The following is a 23,810-nucleotide window of genomic DNA, read 5'->3' as shown; positions in this document are numbered from 1 at the left end:
TAATTAACATTTAGTTAAAGATGGAGTCTTTTGGGTTTCGACATTTTGCTAATAGAGGTCGCTATAGCGTCTAAATGTTAATTATATTTTGTAATTGGCATGAATAGCAAAGATATTTATTTTTCGATTCAGAGCATCATTGCATATGCTTTCATGACGAGAACAAAAGAGTTCGAAATGGTCCATAGAAAGATGGTAATGATCTCTGAATCGAAATTAAATATAATGCCTTTTATCTACCCACGGTTTTACTCACGTATCGAGTACTAGGAAGCAGATTTGTTGATCTTTACCTCGGTGAATTGATATGTTGTGGAGTGCAACTATGTAGACTCCCCATGTCTCTACATTCATCACCATTTTCCTTGCAATTTTTAGAAGGATGGGGAATAGGTATAAGAGATAATCTGCTTCCGAACCAAAAAATTCAAGGATTTTATTATTTTTAAACATTTATTTGTTTAAAGATAGAGTCTTTTGGGTTTCGACAGTTTGTCGAATTTCATTATTTCAATTTAATTCCCCCATTTTCAACCTGATCTAGAGTTGGTATACTGGGTAATGAGAAAGTGGATGTGTTGGCCCAACATGCAATAAAAAATGGTGAGATTCTAACTCAGATCTTATCGACACATGCAATAAATGACGTCAAAGATAGAATAAATAAAATATGGAAAAAACAATGGAAAAATATTTCAAGCATATCAAAAAATTTATATTTTTCTTTACATCAAGAACTTCCTCCGCCACCTGAATACATATTTAAGTATAACCTGCCAAAGCAAGATATTTCTACTATCGTCAGATTAAAAACTCGACACGGAAAATATGAGGCACATCTGCACAAATTAGGAATAGTTAATTCATCAGTCTGTTTTTGTGATAAGGTTTCGATTAGAGATTTGAACCATATTTTCTTTGAATGCAAAATTAACGAGAGATATATAAATCAATTGTATTACAATTTACGACAAACACAAGTTCATTTTCCAATTAGTATAGAATATCTACTAAGTTGTCATAAAATGGAAATATTTAAATTACTCATAAACTACTTGAAAGAAACAAATATAGTCATTTGAGTCAGATAGGTGGGAATATAACAATACTAATAAATTGAGGTAAAAATAAAATAAAAATCTGTGGCTAACGGACCCGCATCCAAGCCATTTTTTCACACACACACACACACACACACACACACACACACACACACACACACACACACACACACACACACACATACAGTTGCGTCATTCTTGATCTGAAAATTTTTCTGTACAAAATAGTTATTTATGAAACAGTTCGTGAAGTATGCTTTTTGCGAACGCATGCGATGTTTAGAGCACGAGCGACATCGGAGCGAGTGCTATACATCGCGTAAATTCGCAAAAATTACTGCACGCACAGTTTCATACAATATTTTATCTACGATAAACAAATAAAAAAACTGTAACCCTTCGTCACTGGAATTCATTTCTATTGTACAATTTTTAAAACTTTGACATTTAAAAATTCTAACTTCTATCAAACCACAAAACTGTCAAAAGTTTTGTTCTAATTTATTGCTCATATGTCATCACCATGACAACGCGAAAGTTAAGGATATTTGATTATAAGAAAGCGTATCAAAATCAGTGCGAAAAAGTAAATCCTATTTAAAATACATTGTTACTTTACGCACACTTTAAACCCTTCACGCACTGCTATCTATAATGACAGTTTTCACAAACTAAAAACTTATACATAATATATGACGTAGAGTAGATAAAAACTATTTTTATATATTTATTATGCCGTTTTATTCTTAGAGCGATGGCTTTTAGTTTCATCCCTATATTGGTCCGAATTTCGTTATCTTAATTTAGTCCCCCCATTTTCAACCTTATTTACAGTTGCGTCATTCTTCATCTGAAACAAGGTCTAAAATGGTGCATATTTTAATAATGACGCTACTACCCTGTGGTGGCTCAGAACATAGTTACAGTTCTGTCGCTTTTGTATCACCTGTATCAAGTATTTTAGAAGTCAGTTACGCAATAAACAGGAATTGACAAAATTTGCAGTTGCGTCATTCTTATTCCAGACCGGCGATATTGCGAACTGTCAAAGCGTATGTATTTTACTTACCATTGGTCACTGCGCTTGTGCCACCTTCATCGCGAATGCCATATTATTATCTCGATTCTATTGGTTAAAAATCAGAATCGTAATGAAAATCTGTATCATAATGAAGTTCATTATGATACAGGTAATGAAATCATAATAATTGATATATTATAGTATGAGAATAGAAAAAATATGTAGCAGCTTAACTTATTAAACTTATTAGTTCCTACGGTTGATTATTTTCAATTTATTTAAATTTTGAAATATATTGTTTTTGTTTTACTTCTATATTATTCTTATTTATATTGACGATTTATGTAATAATTTTAGTAAATTGTATTTGTTATTGTTTTGTTTTCTGGCCGTTTGTAAGCTTAGTCTATAAAACTATACAATTTTCAACGACAATAAAGCATATTTATTTCTATACTATTAGTTAGGGTGGTTCGAAAAATACTTTTTTTCTTATTCCAGATCGCTATAGTGCGCAAGAGTTGTCATTGGTATAGACTTGAAAAAAGCACTTATTATTATTTTTTTATTAATTTGTCTTCCGGTCGCGCAATTCCATCAAAGTTAGCAAAAATTGTGAAAAACCTTAATTTTTCAAATTTTTTTTAAACAGGCCAGATGGTATTAATTGCGTTCCCATACCATGAATTAACTACTAAAAGTATGTAAAATCAATATAAATGCACTTATTATACATTTGTTTCATATCTTCCGGTCGCGCAACGTAATACAAAATGAGCAAAATTAGTAGTTTTTGCAAAATTTCAAAGTTTGACTGTTTAGTACAATTTAATCATATGACTTTTAGAGATCTTCTTCTTCTTATGGTGCCTATCCGTTACGGATGTTGGACACTAACATTGCTATTCTGACTTTGTTGACTGCTGCCCTGAAAAGTCCGGTAGTGGTTAAGTTAAACCATTTTCGCAGGTTATGCAGCCAGGATACTCTTCTTCGTCCTGGACCTCTTTTCCCATGCACTTTACCTTGAAGTTTTAGACATGCATCTTTTAGAGATGATATAGTTTAATTTAATTACAATAATATATTTAAAATCCAAGAATCTAAGATACATTTTGATATTCAAGTGGAATTAGGTCGCGCAGCTTCGTCAAAAATAGCAGACTACCGAGAGGCGAGGCGAAAGTGACGAATGCCAGCGAAGTTCGCGCAGCCACAAATAGAGATACATGTGGAAAGACCTCTACAATGGAGTATTTGTCTTCTCCATTACAACGAACTGCCATTCCGCCACCTTTTCCAATACTTAGATGGAAATACAACAGGCACTATAAGATATCCGGACTGATTGGAAAGGCCCTACCTGATTGTGAAAGACTACCAGTTGTTGATTTTAATCGTTGGCATCTCTGAGCGGTTCAACAATGTGGTTCTAATATAGCAGTCTCTGGAACTGTGTCCACACACTTTACTTGAAGCTACGGTCACTAGCTTAATGCATCTTTCAACTGCATGTGTATGGCATGACAAAGTATCTATACTCATAACAGGCTTGAAGTCATTGCTCACATACTGTTTTATCTCTTCATTAGTCAATGTTCTTAGCAGTAGAGGAGAGTCAGTGTACTGGTGTTCGATTTTATAATTTCGTAATACTATTTAGCTTCAATGTTTAAGTTTGGCGGTTTAAAGATTCTGATAGAGTCACTTTCAGATATTGCTTGCTTTTTCTTCATGATACGCCTAAAGCCCAGCTCTCGGATATGGTTTCTGTCAGCAGTTACTATAGCCAAAAGTAAATTTTCGGGATGGGCAAAGTAAGCATTCCGTTTTAAAACGGTAAGTACCTTGAATATTCAATGATTTTGTAATCATGTCTAGGCTCATTTGTAAATTTGTGGTTTATTTTTGTGGCAAACCACATAGGCATATTATAACATTTGAGAATGAATGTGACAATCTCTCTCAGATTTTCAGAAGGGTTGGACACACTGATATAGAAACGCAAAACTCGGTTTGCAGTTATTAGTTAGCCATCTTGAATGTGACGTTGGGATAGGATCACGTACCCACTACAAAGGCTTCTGAACAATGTCCTGACTTGATGACTTCTGATATCTCAAGCAAGTACAATTATTGGTGCTTGCTAAGAATACGTTTGTCAACTTTTGGAATCTCACAATCAATAGGATTTTAATCAACAAGTGGTAGTCTTTCACAATCAGGTAGGGCCTTTCCAATCGGTCCGGAATATCCTATTGGGCCTGTTATATTTTCATCTAAGTATTGGAAAAGGTGGTGGAATGGCCGTTCGTTGTAATGGAGAAGAGAAATACTCCATTGTAGAGGTATTCCCACATGTATCTTTATTTGTGGCAGCGCGCGCTTCGCTGGCATTCGTCACTTGCGCCTCGTCTCTCGGTAGTCTGCTGTTTTGACGAAGCTGCGCGACCGAATTCCACTTGAATATCAAAATTTATCTTATATGCTTGGATTTTAAATATATTATTGTAATTAAATTAAACTCTACCATCTCTAAAAGTCGTTTGATTAAATCGTACCAAACAGTCCAACTTTGAAATTTTGCAAAAACTACTAATTTTACTCATTTTGTATTATATTTCGCGACCGGAAGATATGAAACAAATGTATAATAAGTGCTTTTATATTGATTTTACATACTTTTAGTAGTTAATTCATGGTATAGGATGCAATTAAAACCATCTGGCCTGTTAAAAAAAATATATGAAAAATTAAGGTTTTTCACAATTTTTGCTAATTTTGATGGCATTGCGCGACCGGAAGACAAATTAATAAAAAAATAATAATTAGTGCTTTTTTCAAGTCTATACCAATGGAAATTTTTGCGCACTATAGCGATTTGAAATAAAAAAAGTTTTTTTCGAACCACCCTACTATTAGTATGTACAATCATTCAAGCTTAAAATGGATCCAAACCTCGCAATTCTAATTACCTTCATTGATCTTCTTGAAAATTTGGCATTAAGTTCGTATTTCCCTCCTCTTCAAACCTGACTTGATCGCAAAGTATACTTTTTATTTTTAAGGGGTAAACACTACCCCTTACTCCAATAAATTTAAAACTAATGAATTAAAGCGGAAATGGGCTATAATTATGTTCAAATATATTAAATGTTAATTGTTTTTAATCATGACTTTAATGTTGTTCTGAAGCTATTTCCTTGTGGCATTTTTATAATTACGTATTTTTTATGGGAAATAAGCCACAATTTTACTAAAAAATGAATTTATAGTATCACGAGGTTTTTTCCTGGTTTTCCCTCGTGATTTACTATGGAATCTCTAACGCGAGAATTTTACGGTCATCGTTGCATTTGGTTGTCTTTTTAAAGACAGATCACATGCTATAATTTTTTTGCGACGGATATTCTTGAGTTGGGATTGATTTCATGTAATCGAATGAACTATCTTTAAGTAAAGTCGTTCCAGGAACGCAACTCATAAATATTGGCGATATCATTTTAAAGTCTTCTACTTTAAAATGTATAATATACGTCTGAATTGCCAATATAAATGAGTCAGATTAAATAAATTATTAGAAGAATTTTTTTACTTAGCAACAACATGTTTGTTTTATTTTAATAGTATTTTGTATTTTGACAACGAAACCCGATTTGGGCTTAGAAACGTTAATAAATTCATTTTTTAGTAAAATTGTGGCTTATTTCCCATAAAAAATACATGACTTTAATATTATGATATTTTACAGCTCTAACAACCCTTAAAAATAATCCCTCAAACAAAGATTATTTCAATAATATGTTCAAGAAACATGAATTTTTTTTATTTTGGATCGTAATAGGAGAATTTTTTTCCTTCAAGTACAACAAATCTGACCGTTAATTTTTTAATAATGCAACCACCAAATAACACCCCTAACAATGAGGCTGTTTAAACATATTAATTTTTGTTGTTTTTTTACAATGCAACTAATAGTTCGATATTTTTATATATAACTACCCTTAAAAACTACCCCTCATATAGTTATTAAAAAAATGGCTGAGATTATGAAATCATTTTATTTTTGGATCTTAAATAGAAAAAATATATATTATATAAATAAAAAAAAACCTGATTCAAGTTTTTAATTTGAATCGACCCCTGAAAACTACCCCTTCTCATAAAAATTGGACAAAAAAACTTTTTGAAAGCTTGAGGTAATGGAATTCCTTAAGAAAATGAAAATGAATTATTGTTGCTTATGATATAATGATATATTTCAAAAATTTGTATCTCATAAAAATATACTTGAGGGAAATTAAACTTTTTAAACTTCACATTTTGATGATAAAGATAAATATTTATTTTACAACATTAAACTAAGTATAAAATTAATATGATTTTTAAAATAACTTAACTTCAACTTCCAATTTCGTCTATTCCTTCTGCATCAACTTCCTTTTCTTCTTGGTCGACAGGAGGACAATTTTGACCGCTATCACCAGAGTAACCACCGCAAGATTGATTGCAATATATTCCAAATTTGCGACATCCACAAGTTGAGCCACATCCTTTTTTGCAATTGCAAAATATCGTTTAAAGTCTTCTTATGGTGCAGGAACATCCGTCATTTTGTTTGGTACCAAGATGCCATTCACTTTTGCCTATCCCCTATCAGTAAAATTGAGAGTTTTGTTGCCTGATACGTAAATACAAACAGACACTGCATGTATAAAAGAATAAATACTCTAGAAACATCAAAATTTAGCCGCTCTGTAATTTTCAAACATTACCTCTAGAAAAACGTATTTGGTTTTTTAACAATAACTCGGCTTCCGTTTAAGCTCTTTGCACTCACTCTCACATCATCTCGTAGGAAATTTCAAAAGCTATAAGATCATGAGAGCTGCAATCCTTCTTAACCCTTCTGTTCACAGAATTTTAATGTTAAGGGGCTAAAAAGACGCTTCATTTGCATTGAAATCATATTTTAAACGCTTATATCTCGCTGAATTTATAAGCTACGTGAGTTATAGAAAAAGCAAAGTTTTCAGTATAAAAAAATCTAAGTTTTTTTGGATAGAACACTTTTTTTCATAAATCCCATAGTTTTTGTGACAATTTAAAAAATAACGTATTTTTTGAAAAATCGAAAAAAAAAGAAATTTACTTAACCCTCCGTTAGTCGCGCGGTCTACAATCGTAGACCACTCTCCTTTAAGTGGTCGCCAATTGCAAAAAACTGCACATACGCCCCCATCCCGCTTAGTAGCTGGCACTAATACTTCCAACTTACTCTTCAGTTTGCTAAACGCCGCCGATCTGTTTGCATTATTTTTTTACCATTATTCAAAGAGCACTGGTCTACAATCGTAGACCGCGCGACTAAGCGCGTCCCAGTTTTTAGTTGTATATATAAAGCTAATATATAGCCTATATACGCTAATTGTGCATATAAAGCTAATATATATAATCAGTTTAAAACGTCCTCCGACGTCTTCCGATGCCCAATCTCCATGCATCTCTATCTTCCCAAAGGTCTTCGTCTAAACCTCTCTCTCGGATCTCTCTGTCTATTCTTTCTCTCCAGCTCTTTCTGGGTCGGCCCCTTTTTCTCTTTCCATGTGGTGACCAATCTAGAATCTGTTTTAAGTATATCCGTTTGAATATAAAGCTAATAACATAAACGAAAATATAATTCAAGAAGCGACTTCATTGAAAACTTAGCATGGGAACTAATCAAACGGTAAATTGAATATGAATCAACTATACCTTCCCTGCTAAGAGAACTTAGAAGACGAACTCACATACTGCTCGGAGTTCAAGAAGTCGTACCCCCTCCCCCTCATATTCCAACAAATTACGTGAGACAATGTTGTATTTGTGCATGAATTAGCAATATGTCAACAAGAAGGGCATGTCAAAGATGTGACAACTTTGCATTCAAGGATCATTTTGGGGATATTTGCACTGAATGTTTGACGGACTAAAATTGTGCCACTTTGACCATTTAATAGTTTTTCTTTTTTTACTTTTTAGTTCTATTCTTTATTATTCATCCCTATTGGTCATTCTATAAGTTTAAAGATAAAAAAATATTTGTGTTTTTGAGCTTATATTTGTGACCATTTTCATTTACTTGCGAATAAAGACCCAAAAATTCAAAACCTCGTTTTTAATTTTGCCACTGTCAAAATGAGAAAAGCAAAGGAAAAAAACTATCTAATATCAAAGTACGGACATAAATAAACATGCTATTAAACATTAATTTGTTAATTTTGTAAAAATCTGGTATTATACGGCAAAAAACTTTTGGTCTACAATCGTAGACCGCGCGACTAAGCTCGTCAGTAATAACCGCGCGCCTAACACAAGTTTTTTCAAAAACAATTTTTTTTTTTAATGTAAATTCTAACTAATAAATAACTAAAAAAAATTCGTTTTTAATGACTCATAAGTTGCTTAACATTACCTAAAAAATTTAATTAAATCTGACTAGTGTCTTTGCTTTTTACAAGCTTCAATTTTAATAAGAATATTTTTTTCCTGAAAATGCGTAATTTTCGAATTATTCCCGAAAAACTATTGAAACACGTGTTTTTTTTTAAATCTTCAATCGCCAATAACTCAGAAATTCTTTAGTTAAGTAAAAAAATTTATTCTACATTTTATTCATACAGTTCAATTCTCTATCAATTCCCGGAATTCCCAGGTTTGTTATTTGCGTCATTTTGAGGTACTGTCAAAATTTCAAATGAATCTACAGGGTGTTTCATTAATAATTGTCCATATAGTAACTGGAGAAACCTTAGCACAAAATACGAAGATTTAACGTAAAACATTTAAATAAAATGTGGTTCCTTACTGAGTTACAGGGTGTTTTATCTAAAAATTTAAAAACTATTTTTGCTCAGCATTTTAAAACTATTCGACGTATCCTTTTCATACTTGGCAGAAAGTGCGACTACTATACACCCTACTAAATTATGATAAACAAACTTTTCTAGCTACTACCAGAGGCGTACGACAGGTGATAGTGAATGGTTGATACTTCTCAAATTCTACGCCACTGGAGGAATTAATATTTTAGTGCCATTTTTATTCTCCAATATTTCCTACGTAAATAATATACTCTCATTGGTAATGATAAAGTCATTAGTTTTCGAGATATTTGAAGTTAAATATGAAACGGCACAGATATTTTGATTAATTTATGATATGATTCATGTGATTAAAATTTAAAAATTATTTGTACCCAGTACTTTAAAACTATTTGGCATATCCTTATCATACTTGGCAGAAAGTGTAGGTACTGTACATCCTACTAAATTAAGATAAATAAACGTTTCTAGCTACTACCAGAGGCGTACGACAGGGAATAGTGGCTGGTTGGCCCTTCCCAAATTCTACGCCACTGACGAAATTGCTATTTTAGTGTAATTTTTTGATTTACCAATACTTTTTATGTAAATAATATTCTCTTCATTCGTAACGATAAAATGGGTAGTTTTCGAGATATTTGAAATTAAAAATGAAGCGACACAATACATTAATCAAAATATCCGTGTCGTTTCATTTTTAACTTCAAAGATCTCGAAAACTAATGACCATATCGTTACGAATGAAGAGTATATTATTTTCATAGAAAGTATTGGAGAATCCAAAAATTGAACTAAAATAGCAATTCCGCCAGTGGCGTAGGATTTGGAAAGCGTCAACCATTCACTTTACCCCGTCGTACGCCTCTGGTAATAGCAAAAAATGTTTGTTTAACATAATTTAGTAGTTTTTACAGTACCTATACTTCCTGCTAAGTATGAAAAGGATATGTCAAATAGTTTTAAAAGGCTAAGCAAAAATATTTTTTAAATTTTTAGATAAAACACCCTGTAACTCAGTAAGGAACCACATTTTATTTAAGTGTTTTTGATTAAATCTTCGTATTTTGTGCTAACGTTTCTCCAGTTACCATATGGACAATTATTAATGAAACACCCTGTATAAAGACCTTTAAAATTGCGAGGTGAATTGCTTAAATTAATGTACTATATTGTATTCTAATAACTTTTTATGGTCTACAAAATTTATTTAAATCATTTTTGTATAAATTGGGTAAGCAACGTTTTATAGAAAACAAAATATTTTTCACTCTATTATTGTTTAAAAAAATCAAAGTAAAATTATTATCTGCACGTCTTCATGGAATTGTCATCAGCTACCCCTAAATACATTTTAATGATTTTTTCACGTTTTTCCCCATTGATTGGCATATTAAATTTCTTTCAATTTCTTCTTTATTTTTTAATTACTTTTTCATTATATTCTTTTCCTTCTTGAAGACTTTTTTATAATTTAATTATTAAACTGTCGAAACCCAAAAGACTCCATCTTTAAACAACTAAATGTTTAAAAATAATAAAATCTTTGGATTTCTTGGTTCGGAAGCAGATTCTCTCTTAATAAGAGAGGTATAATATACCTCTCTATATTCTTTATAATATACCTCTCTATATTCTCTCTTAATAAGGTATAGTATACCTTTTCCCCATCCTTCTAAAAATTGCAAGGAAAAGGGTGATGAATGTAGAGACATGGGGAGTCTACATAGTTGCACTCCACAACATATCAATTCACCGAGGTAAAGATCAGCAAATCTACTTCCTAGTACTCGATACGTGAGTAAAACCGTGGGTAGATAAAAGGCATTATATTTAATTTCGATTCAGAGATCATTACCATCTTTATCTCTAATAGAGCATCATTGCATATATGCTTTCCTGACGAGAACAAAAGAGTTCGAAATGGTCCATAGAAAGATGGTAATGATCTCTGAATCGAAATTAAATATAATGCCTTTTATCTAAATTACTTATTGTTTTTTTCTATATATCCTCCCTTCATTATTATTCCATATTATAGTCTATTTAGCATTTATTTTTACACAAAATACCTAATATACTTAATTTGTCACTTCGGTTTTCATACATAGATAATGGTATTATGTTACCCTTAATGCTAAAACATTTTTTTCTTATTAAAAGAAAACCATTTCTTCGGCATGTGTTTCGGTTAAGCTCTACCAGGAGATCACCTTGTCTTAGAGAATCCGACCCGGTTTTTTCCTTTTGCAATTTTATGGATCTGCGGACTGAGCTTGTAAGGAGCTTATTGCCCTAAAGCGATAATGCGAAATTTTAGACGCTTGTATTTTAGCGTAGTCCAACGAAAGATAAAGAAGTATTAGGTTCATTCTCGTAAAACTGTGGTAAATTGAATTTTTCTCTTTTGCATATAAATTTAAAAAATACATTCCACCTTGTTTGAATAAAAATGTAAAAATGTAAAATGTAAGCAAAATTGAGGCATCGGCAAAAAAATTATATACTTGATCCTTTTCAAAAAAATAAAAGTTATACAAAAAAATAATTATTCATTCAAGCAAATCAGAAAATCTAAGATAATATTGATTATTAGGTAAATTAATTTAACAACGGCAAACGGTACGTTTGTACCTGCTTTTGAAATTTTGTGTTTAATTACGAATAATATTGAAAGATATAAGTTGCCTTTGCATGATTGTATAAGACATTAAATTTGTATATTCGTTATTATTCAAACTTAGGATTGCATTTTTCTTCTATGTGCTGTGACAAAAAATAATTAATTACCATGGTGTCCGATGTCACTATATAGAACGTCTCTATAAATAGTCGAGGCATTGAAGGATTGAAGTGTCGATTTTTTTGCAGTAATGTCAGGAAATTTTGTGAACTAATGTAATGAATAAGAAATCGCAAGTTGCATTTGTGCATAAGGAAAATGCATTTCAAAAATGCATTTCGGTAAATAGTGGAAAAAATTGACTCAATTTTCTTACTCGGGGGTTTTTGGGGTCGCTGAAAACGAAGATGAGGTCGGCGAGAGTGTGCAAACTACCTGGTGCTTTCAGCGGGTGTAATAAACGTCTTCCTCTGGTGCAAACTTGTAATTAGGGGGTTTTTGGGGTCGCTGAAAATGAATATGAGGTCGGCGAGAGTGTGCAAAGTAACTGGTGCATGCAGCGAGTGTAGTAAACGTCTTCCTCTGGAGTATTATGGTAATTTATCATATAATTAGTGTAAACAAGTTACTGTGGGGTGTTTGAGATAATCTATTTTCTTCGATGTAACTATAGTGATCGAAAAGGGTGGTATTTTTATTATAAATAAACATAAATTTTAATTAATATATTATATTTATGGTTAAAAAAGTTCATTATATAAAATTTATCGTAATTTATCTTTAAAATTCATTTTCTTCATCATTATCATCTTCTTCTTCATTATTGCCTTCCTCTCTCGAGTCCAATGCAATATTTGTGCAATCAGAGCCTGCACAATTTTTGCAGGCTAAATTACAAACTAACCCATGCTTCCTGCACCCGCATGAGTTGCCGCAGTCTGACTGACAACTACATAATATTAAATTTAAAATGTTTGAAGGACCAGGTGGCTGAGTCATTCTAACTGGAATTAATACATAATTTTGTAATTCCCACCTCCAATCGGTTGGGTTCATGTTACTGTCCTCACCATGCAGCCAAATTTCTGTTGGTAAATATACCCTTTTTAAATGCTGGCTAAATGCATCAACAGACAAAAGAATTTTTCCAATTACAATCTTTTTATTTTTGACAATAGCCATTAAGTACATTCTGTATCTAGTAATTTTCTCTCAAGCCAAGACCAAATCATCCACTTGCGCCTTAACTCAAACTGCTTTACATGATATGAAATTAGAATTTAGTCGTTCCGATATTTATTTTCAGTGACCCCAAAGACCTCCGAGTAACAAGATTGGGCCAATTATTTAACAAATTACCATAATAGTCCAGAAAGAGACGTTTATTACACCTGCTGCAGGCACCAGGTAGTTTTCACACTCTCGTCGACCTCATATTCATTTTCAGCGGCCTCAAAAACCCCGAGTAAAAAGTTTAAGCCAATTATTTAACAAATTACCATAAAACTCTAGATGAAGACGTTTATTACAACCGCTGCAGGCACCAGGTAGTTTGCACACTCTCGCTGACCTCATATTCATTTTCAGCGACCCCAAAAACCCCCGAGTAATGAGTTTAAGCCAATTATATGATAAATTACCACAATACTCCAGAGGAAGACTTTTATTACACTCGCTGCAGGCACCAGGTAGTTTGCACACTAGCGCCGACCTCATATTCGTTTTTAGCCACCCCAAAAACCCCCGAGTAAGAAAATTGAGTAAATTTTTCCCACTATTTAGCGAAACGCATTTTTGAAATGCATTTTTCTTATGCACAAATGCAATTTGAGATTTCTTATTCATTACATTAGTTCACAAAATTTCCTGACATTCTCACGAATCCAACGCACCAAACTGCATTAAAATCCGTCTTACTGCGCCAAAAATCGACAGTAAGGTCTTTTTTGTGCTTCAATGCCTCGACTAAAAGAGCAAATCCTAACTCTAGGAAAACATTGACTTTGTCATTAGTCTGTGTACATATTTGCGGTCAGTTTATGCTGTAATTAACAATGATTTCGACTTAAAAATACTATTGCAATGTTCCTCAGCATTCATTCCTATTATACTCTACGTAATGACGTAAACTAACCAATGCCAAATCACAGAAATAACACATTTTTTAAAATAAACGTTTGTATTAAACGTAGTATTTTTTAATGTTTAAGATTCTGAAAAATTAAATAAATAAAATGCAGTATATATTCTGTACATAGAATGTACATTGTTATGCAAAATATTCCGACCACCTCATAATTTCCAGAACATAATTATTATAAAATAAATTCACCTACTTATTTTCCAGTTTTTATTAAATTAAAAATTGTTATCTGTTGGTGTAAAACAAATTGTAGTGTACCTATTAACTATATTAAAAACAAAAATAGAAATTCTAAGATAGACTAATAATTTTTAAAACGCTGTGAGATTATCGGGGGCCAGATATTTTTATGAAAAAAAGGTAAAAAGAAATCAGTAGTTAGCATCAAATTTTAATGAATGTTTACAGATGAAACAAGTTTTGAGCCGTCTTTCCCCTATAAGGTCTCTTAGTGGTAAAACTTAGTGGTTACTTTGGCAAAACACTCGTGTAAATGATTTTAATTTAAAGTTTTAGAACTGTGAGGTCAAATGACAAAATGAATTGTTTTTCTAGAGTTATCGTCCATCTTTGAAATTTTGAGCGCCCTCTGCCGGAATTTAATTTTGCGAATTCCTTAGCAGCCTCACCGCAGCAGTTTCTTACTTAATATCAAGCGACAATTTTCAGTGCTGTAAAGAACGGCTATCTTCAGTAAACTTACTTGTTGTTCTCAGTTACTCCCTTACTTCTCAGTTATAAAAAAATAATTTTTCTGTTATAGTACAAAGAAGAGCCTTAAAAGCTAGAGAACTTATAACGCCAGCAAAAAGAATAGTATTAATAGTATTAACCAAAGTCTCTCCATCAATCCCACATGATGTACTTATCCGGGAACCAAACGATATGGGCCTAAACTTCGTTTCGCCTATAACTTTCTCAAATATTAATGCTACTCTACCAGAGTATAACCACATACGAAACTTTAGAAAACAAGTATTGGTCAGCCCACATAGTATCACTGTCCCAGATTCTATTGAAATAAATTATGGAATTTCATGTAATAAGACAATCTAATATTTTATACGTTTAACCAATTAGGCCATGTTTCAAATAATTGTCCAAACATCAACAGTAGATCAACAATCAACTATACCAGTCATATTTCAACACCAAACTCTTACCCTCATTGGTATCTAATTTACATCAAGTTGAATTTGGTAATCCAAACCACACACATATTCCACAATCATCTTCAATTTCTTCTCCTCTAGAAATTTTGCAACCACCCACTGAAATGGGGAAAAACTAAATTTGCCATTGAGAAAGTTTCCACTAAAACTTTGTCGGCAGAAAATAATCCACAAGCTTCACTTACTCCCCCACCCACATCTCACAAAATTCAAATCCAAAAACCAAAAAAATTCAAATTCACAGCACCAACCTCTGACTTGCAAATTTTTCATGAAAGAGAACTCCACATCACGTTTATTAAGTACGTAGATTATTAATTATTGTAAGGTAAATGCAATGTATACAGGGTGTCCACAAACTCTCCAGACAAACGAAGATCGAAGATTTTTCAGATAGTTTTAAGACAATTTAACCCAATTCACCTCGTCCGAAAATATTTCCAAATGGAGCTAGAGTTCATTGAAGATGGCGCCTTGTAATTAGTTTTTTTAAATACATCCAGAACGCTCAGAGGCGGCTCTAGCTCATGTAGCGCCCGTGTGCAGTCGATGCTCTGACGCCCTTTGGTAGACGCGCAGTCAAAATGGAATAGTCGAATAATAGTTACCTACCTATTCCTAGTACTAGTACTTAGGGTATTAGGTACATTTATATTGTAAACAAAAATCCAGGTGTAAATAGTCCAATATTAAATGATGTCGGGAGCCAATAGGTATTCACGGCGTCAGAACAACCTACCCAAAAGAGCCCCCGCAGACTGGAGACTTTTTATCGGCAGATAGTTTGCTTCCAGACTAATTTGTCGGCCAAATATCGGCCGACGATACGACGACACGACGACTGTTTATCGGTCGATAGTTCAATTCTCTCCTAGTTTTGGTATCCAATACTTGTGCCATGCGAATATTTTTTAAATATTTTGCGAGAAAATGGCATCGTCTAATGCACAATCGTTAATTGTAGAAACCTACATGGCCCAATTAGCATGACTAGTTCATTGAAGGTGACAAAAATCATCCGATAAAAGGCGAAAAACTTTTTTGGGTAATCAAGTAATTTAGAATACATTGTGTAGAATTTTCCACTAAATAATCTATCACTGAGAATTCATCACCAGCATCATTGGCAGCTTTCCATCAATCGCCAGAAGAAAGCCTTCCTTAGGTGTATCCATTCATTTTAGTTTGTTGTTTTTTGCATCCATTCGTTACCAGCCATTAACTTGATGTCATCAGTCCATCTTGTTTGAAGTCTGCCTCTACTTATTTTGCTAGTCCTTGGTCGCCATTTAAGAATTTGCTTTGTCCAACGGTTGTTCTCCATTCTTCCTATGTGTCATGCCAGTTCCATTTTAACATGACAATCTTCTGGATCACGTCTGTTACTTTTAACCGTTGCGTCGTCTTATTTCTTTCACTGTAAATTGGATACACTCAATACTCTCGGAATCTCTGCTTGGATTTCCTCCTCCGTTATTTGAGAGCGATAATAACATTTCTGGATAATTTTTTCATTGTGGTACTACTAACTTCAACAGTCAAATAAGAACATTAGTACTAAATCGTTCGAGAAAATTCGGTCGGCTCTTGATAGGGTGCGCCCTCTTCACCAACCCGACTGTTTAAGTAGTTGGCTCGGTGTGCGAACTAACAGCCCATCCCGACTAAATTATCGGCCGATAAAAAGTCTGCAGTATGCGGCGCTCCACTTACTGCAGTGTTTTATCCTTCCAGTGTTTCAATTTTTGAAGGAACGAAAAAGTGTCATTATTTTGCTTTAGAAGTTCGAAGCGTTTGTCAAATTTAGTAATTGCTGTATCTAATAGGTAATAGTAAAAGTTTACTTTAAAATATATTTTCGCGTCAGTTACAGATTTATCTTCCGCCTCCTATTTAAAAAATTTTCATATTTTATGTTGAAACAAAGTAAAGGACTCTTTGGTGCTCGCCGCCCCTAACATCCCGGCGCCCGTGTGCACCGCACACCCCGCAAAATAGGTAAAGCCGCCTCTGAGAACGCTTCTATTTAGAAAAAGGAAAACTGATACGACTATTTATCTTTTACAGATAAATGGATTCCATAAATTGCGAATTTTTAATTCCAGTCATGTGCGTGCGTTTTGGGCAGGATAACAGATATTTTATTGCATAACTTTTTTGTCTTTAACTTTTAAGCATTTCTGACACTAGATTATTAATTATAAGGTATTCTAGTACTAAAAGTTACTCTTGCCTTAAGTCGGTAAAATACACAGTATCTTTTTTTCAGACTTAAAATAAGAGTACATACTGTTTATTACGAGACTACCTCACAATTTAAAAATCTAGTATCAAGAATTGCTCAAAAGTTAAAGACAAAAAAGTTATGAGAGAAATTACCTGTTCCATATGCAAAACGGACGCCTACAACCGGTACTAGAAATTCGCAATTGATGATATAAAATGATTTATCTCTGGAAGATACATAGACGTACCTGTTTTAATTGTTCTAACTAGAGCGTTCTATATGTATTTAAGAAAAACTAATCACAATTCGCCATTTTCAAAGATCTCTAGCTCCCTTATCTTAAAATTATCTGAAGAATCTCCGGTCTTCCTTTGTCAAGAGACTTTTTGGACATGCTGTATAATAATAACTATTATTTTTGTGTAAATATTTCATAACATAACTAATACACAGCTCTGAGGTCCCATGATGAGGTAATGGTAACAGTTTAGATTTAAGTACATATTCGTTTAAAGACATTGATCGAAAAGATGAAAGTTATCGGTAAAAAAGTAGTGAATCCAAATATAGACTATATAGCGCTAAAAACATATATGGAGAGTCTGCACTATACCAAAGGAAAATGGAGAAATCTGTTTGCATCAATTCAATAATGAAAAACGTCGAAACTCCAGGAGATGACGTGTGTTAGAAGTGACATTGGGCACCAGGTGCTTCGGTGGTAGGTACTGATGGCGTATTCGTGTTCAGCGACCACAACATCCTCCAAGTAATCTGGTTGCATAAATTTAGTGTCGGTAACCCCCGAACTTCCAGATAACGTGCTTTAGAAGTGACCATGGGTACCAGGTGCTCCGGGGGGTCGGTTTTGATGGCGTAGTTGCGTTCAGCAACGCCAAAAATCCCCAGACTACCAAAATTTGGCCCTTAGCACACTTCTCTTTACAGTTTATGCACTTTTAGATGTATTTTATGCACTTTAAAATGCAACTATGCATTTAAACCCATTTTTCCATAGTAGCCTTTTTTCTTGATATTATTTTGAAAATATGCAAAAAGGTGCATATATTGCTGCAAGCTTTCTAAGTAGTCCAGTGAAATAAGGTTTTTGTCGGGACACTTGAGCAGCCAGATTGCAAATGGGTTTTTTGGGTACTATATATCTAATAAATTATAAATACAAAAATGCCCGTCACAGTTCGGACGAGAATTTTAGTTATTAACAAATAAGGGTCAAAATGGCAGTTTTTTCATTTAAATCGCTACCGGTAAAAGTAGTATTATTAAATATCTTATTTATAGTATTAATATTTTAGTAGATGAGCAAAGGTGTAAAATGGCAGTTTTTGAATTTTGAGCCGATCATTTGTTGCTTTGCTAATTGCAAAATAGACTAAAATTTCAAAAATAAAAAAGCTGCTATAACTTTTCTCTACGAGCGTGCAAAAATGTCTACTTTCGCGCACGCATTTTAGTTTAGAAAGTTTCACTTTTCCGCACGCGTGTTACTTTTCCGCACGCGTGTTACTTTTCCGCACGCGGTTTTTAATTTTCCGCACGCGTGTTAATTTAGATATGTTAATATGGCCTTAAAGTAATTATAATACATGCAATAAACTAATATTTAGATATTATTTACCAATTTATTTCAAATATACCTTAGTGTGTTCCTGTTTTAATGAAATTAACGCGACAATTCGATAAAATAAAATATTTTGACATAACATTCGAAAGTCAAATCGGTAGACAATAACAGTCGTTTTGAATCATCGTCATGGAAACCAAGATCGTCGTCATGCTAACTAATTATATTGAAAGTTTGGTTTTGACAACCTTGTCAAAGAATTAATTTGTGTATGTATTTTCATATTAATTAAATTAATTGATTAAGATTTAGTAATTTTTTAAAGACTCGTAGAAAAAATATTTTTCCTAACTCTTGCAGAAAGTCTCTTTTCCGCACTCGACTGCTTGCCGAACTCCCGCTTCGCGTCGTTCGGCAAACTGCATTCGCGTGCGGAAAATAATGACTTTCTGTACTTGTTAGGAAAATAACTATTGCGAAAATTAACTTAAGACTTTTACATTGCACGAAAAGTTGACTCAACTAGTACATATAATGCCCAGATTAGTTTAAATTTTATTCAATTTGTTTATCCCAAAGGGCTTTTCTTTCAATATTATTGTTCCGAAAATGATATTGATACGGCAATTCTGTGGAAACCACATGAAAGAAGAATACTTATATTTTCAAATTGTTTAGAGAAATCAACAAAAAGTCATTTTTTTCATTCCGAAAACATTTTACTAAAGTAGAGTCATTTTTGGCTTAAAAACAATTTGAAAAACTTTGTTAATATTGACTGTAGAGTAAATCTACTTTGGGATTTAAAAAGCTAGTATTTTTACACGAATTTACAAAAAAAAACTTTTTACCTAGGTTAATTACGGTCAAAGTTAGCCAGTTTTATTATTTAGTTCACAGTTACTTCTGTATAACTAAAATTCTGCTGTAACAGTGCTAGCTACCATACTCCTCCGAAACGGCTTGACCGATTTTCATGAAATATTACACATATATCCTGTAGGACTGAGAATAGGTTTATACCTATTTTTCATACCCATACGTTGTAGGAGGGGTTGCCCCCCTGACATTTTTTTTAATTTTTTTTGGACAAACTTGTCTATCTTAATTTCATATTATGTAGCATTAAAAATACTTTCAACCCTCAATTTTCATTCGTGTATCCCCAATCAGTATTTTTTAATAGCCATATATTTACATCTATAAAATTCTCCTGTTACAGTGTTATTTCCCATACTCCTCCGAGACCGCTTGACCGATTTTTATAAAACTATATGTGCATATTTGGTAGGTCTTAAAATCGGTAGTAATCTATTTTTCATATCACTGAGTGATAAGGGTGGTTGCCTCTAACATTTTGTAATGTTTAGTGGGGATGTGTATACAACGTACTCTACAAGACTACGAGTACCTGCAAATTAAAAAAAAATATGATCAAAATCCATCAACAACTTCCGGAGATATTAATCGCAGCATACGTTTGAAGAATTAATTTCATTTTTGAGTGCACGGATTTTAATATTTCCCCTCCTCCGACCACGAATCGATTTCGTTAGGATGTAATTTTTTAAGCTTTATTAACCACTCTGTTAAAGTTACATAAACGTTTAGATATAAACTATATAGGTACCTTTAACTTCAAAATGGCGCAAGTTAGGTTGCTTAATTGTTATAAACAAGGTAGCGGCGAATTAAATAAAAAAAAGTGGTTAACCTTGACCGTAATTAACTTAAGCGAAAAGTTTTCTCTTGAAAATTCGTGTAAAAATACCATTTTTACATGTCGTGTAATCCGTGTATATTAATATTATACACAGATTATACAACATATGACAAAAGCTCGAAACAAATGACAATCGATGAAAAGCCCTATACAGTCAATATTAAGAGGCTACAGTAGCGAGCAACAGGTAGCAGCAAACGCGTTCCAATATTGCGGCTCTAATTTTTAATATTTTGTCGAGATATTTGGCACACATATTCGTAATATAATAAAGAATGGCGGTACAGAGCCCAATTTTAGAAATATGTTAGTACGTGGAAACTACTCTATAACTAAATAAAATATTGAAAAAAGGAGCCTGTACCGCCATTAAGAAGAAAAAAATAATAAACTTTCTTCAAATAAACTTTTTTATCTCATGCCTAGATTTTGTGTAATCTTGGAACTACTAAAATTTTTTATTTCTAACAAGAAATCGAACATATTATAACTAAATAACTAATTAGGCTACATAGAGAAATTATCAGTGTCATTTTGACAAACCTGCGTCAGATTTTCTCTAATTTGTTCTGTCATCTTTATTGATATCAGTCCAGTGCAGTAGTGTGTTAATTTAAGAATTCGTTATAGTTGTTTCATAGGAAAATAGTGTTTATTGATAGTTATTTATTATATTTTTGTTGTTGTTGTATAAGTTGTTGGCCTGTTTGAAATAATAGATTGTTGTTAATTGTGTTTTAGTTCAGTTCCATGTAGGTAGGTAAGTATATTTTACGTAAAAACATTTCGAATTCTAATGCGAGTATAAAGATTTAGGAGGATACTTTATTTTTAACATATTATCAATAGTTTAAAGAAATGGGAAAAGTTAATCAAACGACAAATAAAGCGAATAATTCCAAGAAAAAGTCCATTAAAAGCCGTGCCAAAATTATGAGAACATCGAAATTGGAGCCACCACAAATTTTAACAATGTAAGTACCTATGAGAAGTAATCTACTGTTGTCATACATAAAAAAAGTGTGAAAAGTTGTTTCCCATGAAAATGAAATTCGTAATAAATCTATGTTTAGGTACAGAAATCCTGACTACAGTACAAATGCCAATTTTTTTTAGGTAGATATTCATAGTCCTGTCGCCAAGGGGGTACAACGGCCTCCTTTATTCAGATGGTCTTACCCAAGATTTTTTTATGTATCTTGACCCGTAGAACACGAATTTGATGGGTAACAGTTGATCCGGATGTCGATAAGATTGTTATAAACAAAGAACTTGAGGAATTACATAACAGCGATTTCTCGCAAAACAAAACATTTTTTTTTTTGTATTTTTTGGGTCATTCTAAGCAAAAACTGTTCTGACAAGTTTTTCCGTAGGATGCATAGTTTTCTAGATAAACGCGGTTGAACATAAAATCGAAAAATTGCAATTTTTGAACCCGAAAAAATTTATTTTTGCTAAAGGTGATACAGTAGCGATCAACAGGTAGCAAAAACGCGTTCCAAGATTGCGGCTGTAATTTTGAATATTTTTTCGAGATATTTGGCACACGTATTCGTAATAAAATAAAGAATGGCGGTACAGGGCCCAATTTGAAAAATATATTAATATGTGGAAATTACTCTGTAATTAAAAACAATATTAAAAAAACGAGCCTGTACCGCCATTAAGAAGAACAAAAAAATACAATTTCTTCAAATAAACTTTTTTATCCGATGCCTAGATTTTGTGTAATTTTGGAACTACTAAAATTTTTTATTTCATTAGTAGTTCCAAAATGACACAAAATCTAGGCATCGGATAAAAAAATTGAAAAAAGTGTACTTTTATAAAAAGTGCAGGAGCTAACAATGCCGAGGAAGATCTATCAGGCTGCATCCCACTTCCCGCCTGTCCAGCACGGTAAAATTCCAACAAAGCTTAGTTCCGAATACTCAGATTACGAGTAGAACTAATCAAAATAATAAATAATCACCATGAAGTACGACTTAACCTGGTAGATTTCCCTCGGCCTTCTTAGCTCCGGCAATTCGTTGGCTTGCAAATTTTAGAAGCCACAAGCCACGATTGGTTTAACCAGAAGACTAGTTCTAAGTTTTATTTTATTTTTGATATTGTTAATATTAGAAGTAAAACTTTCGTTCGTCTTTAGCAGATACCGCCACGGCATTCATGCGATCATTTCGTTGTGAACCGATAACGGTAGCCCGAATTTTAGTAGTTCAAAGAGAATGAAATATGCACCTCTGATGGGACCCTAAGAAGGGTTAAAGGGTGTTCTAGAGTGCCTTTGGCGCTCTATGAACTAAATAAAATAAGACTGCTCTCGTTTCGCTTCACAATGAAATTATTATTTATTATTATTTTTTCGTACAAATACCTATGTTAACATAAAATTTTCACCCATTTGGGTTTATTTTTATAAATATTTATTTACTAATAACAAAATTGTTTTCGGTTACTTCCATTTAGCGCGCCTATGAGTTAAATTGTCAATAATATTAATCTTACATAATGTCAAAGATTACCAATGTTGCCAAAGTTTATGATACTATCTCCCGAAGTTATATTTTATTGCTACCTGTTGATCGCTACTGTTTACTCTTAACGAAATAATTCAAATTGTTTATGAACTAAAAATGACTACTTTAGTAAAATGTTTTCGGAATGATAAAAATGACTTTTTGATGATTTTTTTTAAATACCTTGAAAACATAACTATTCTTCTTTCATGTAGTTTCCACGGTATTGCTATATCGTTATTATTTTCTGAACAATGATATTTAAAAAAAAAAGCTTTTAAGGATAAAGAAATTGAATAAAATTTAAACTAGTTGACAAATCGTCTTAAAATTTTTGTGAATTGTATGGACTTTTTGACTCAGCCTTTCGTGCAATATAAAAGTCTTAACCCGGCATTGGTCGCTAGGTAGTTTGTTACGCGAGTGGTCGCGCATGAGATTTTCTCTCACATATCCAACTTTTGCCTTTCTTTACAAATTTTTACAAAAAAGATTAGGTTTCATCAACGATAAAGCCATTTGCTTTAAAAAGACACGACGTTTTTCTGTTTTATTATTATTATCTTTAGATAAAATGTGACTATTATGCCGCCAATATTTAAAATTGAAAAATATATTATGGTTAGTGACCATCTACAACTAACCCGTGAAACAGAATAGAGAATTTTCATATCATCGACCATATCCACGGCGCATTTTGGCGCCTTTTATTACATCATGAAAGAATATTATTTTAGGTTTTAAAGGGAAAAATAAAATAAATTGTTATACACAGTTGGTGACGCCGGTGGTCGCTTGATGAGAGAATCTCTCACATGAAGCGCACTGACTCAACAATATGTTGATACTGAATAAACTGAGTCACTATCTGAG

At 32.8% G+C, this 23,810-nt stretch overlaps 1 protein-coding gene across 1 annotated transcript in view; it reads right to left on the bottom strand.

Annotated features, from left to right (window-relative positions):
- LOC114334521 (neuroligin-1-like) overlaps positions 1 to 23,810 on the bottom strand; it is a 125,008-nt gene that overhangs the window by 89,684 nt on the left and 11,514 nt on the right. The window lies entirely within an intron of this gene.

This window comes from Diabrotica virgifera, chromosome 2, assembly GCF_917563875.1.
Source record: "Diabrotica virgifera virgifera chromosome 2, PGI_DIABVI_V3a".
Classification (NCBI taxonomy): domain Eukaryota; kingdom Metazoa; phylum Arthropoda; class Insecta; order Coleoptera; family Chrysomelidae; genus Diabrotica; species Diabrotica virgifera.
This window is presented reverse-complemented; position numbering and strand designations above follow the sequence as displayed.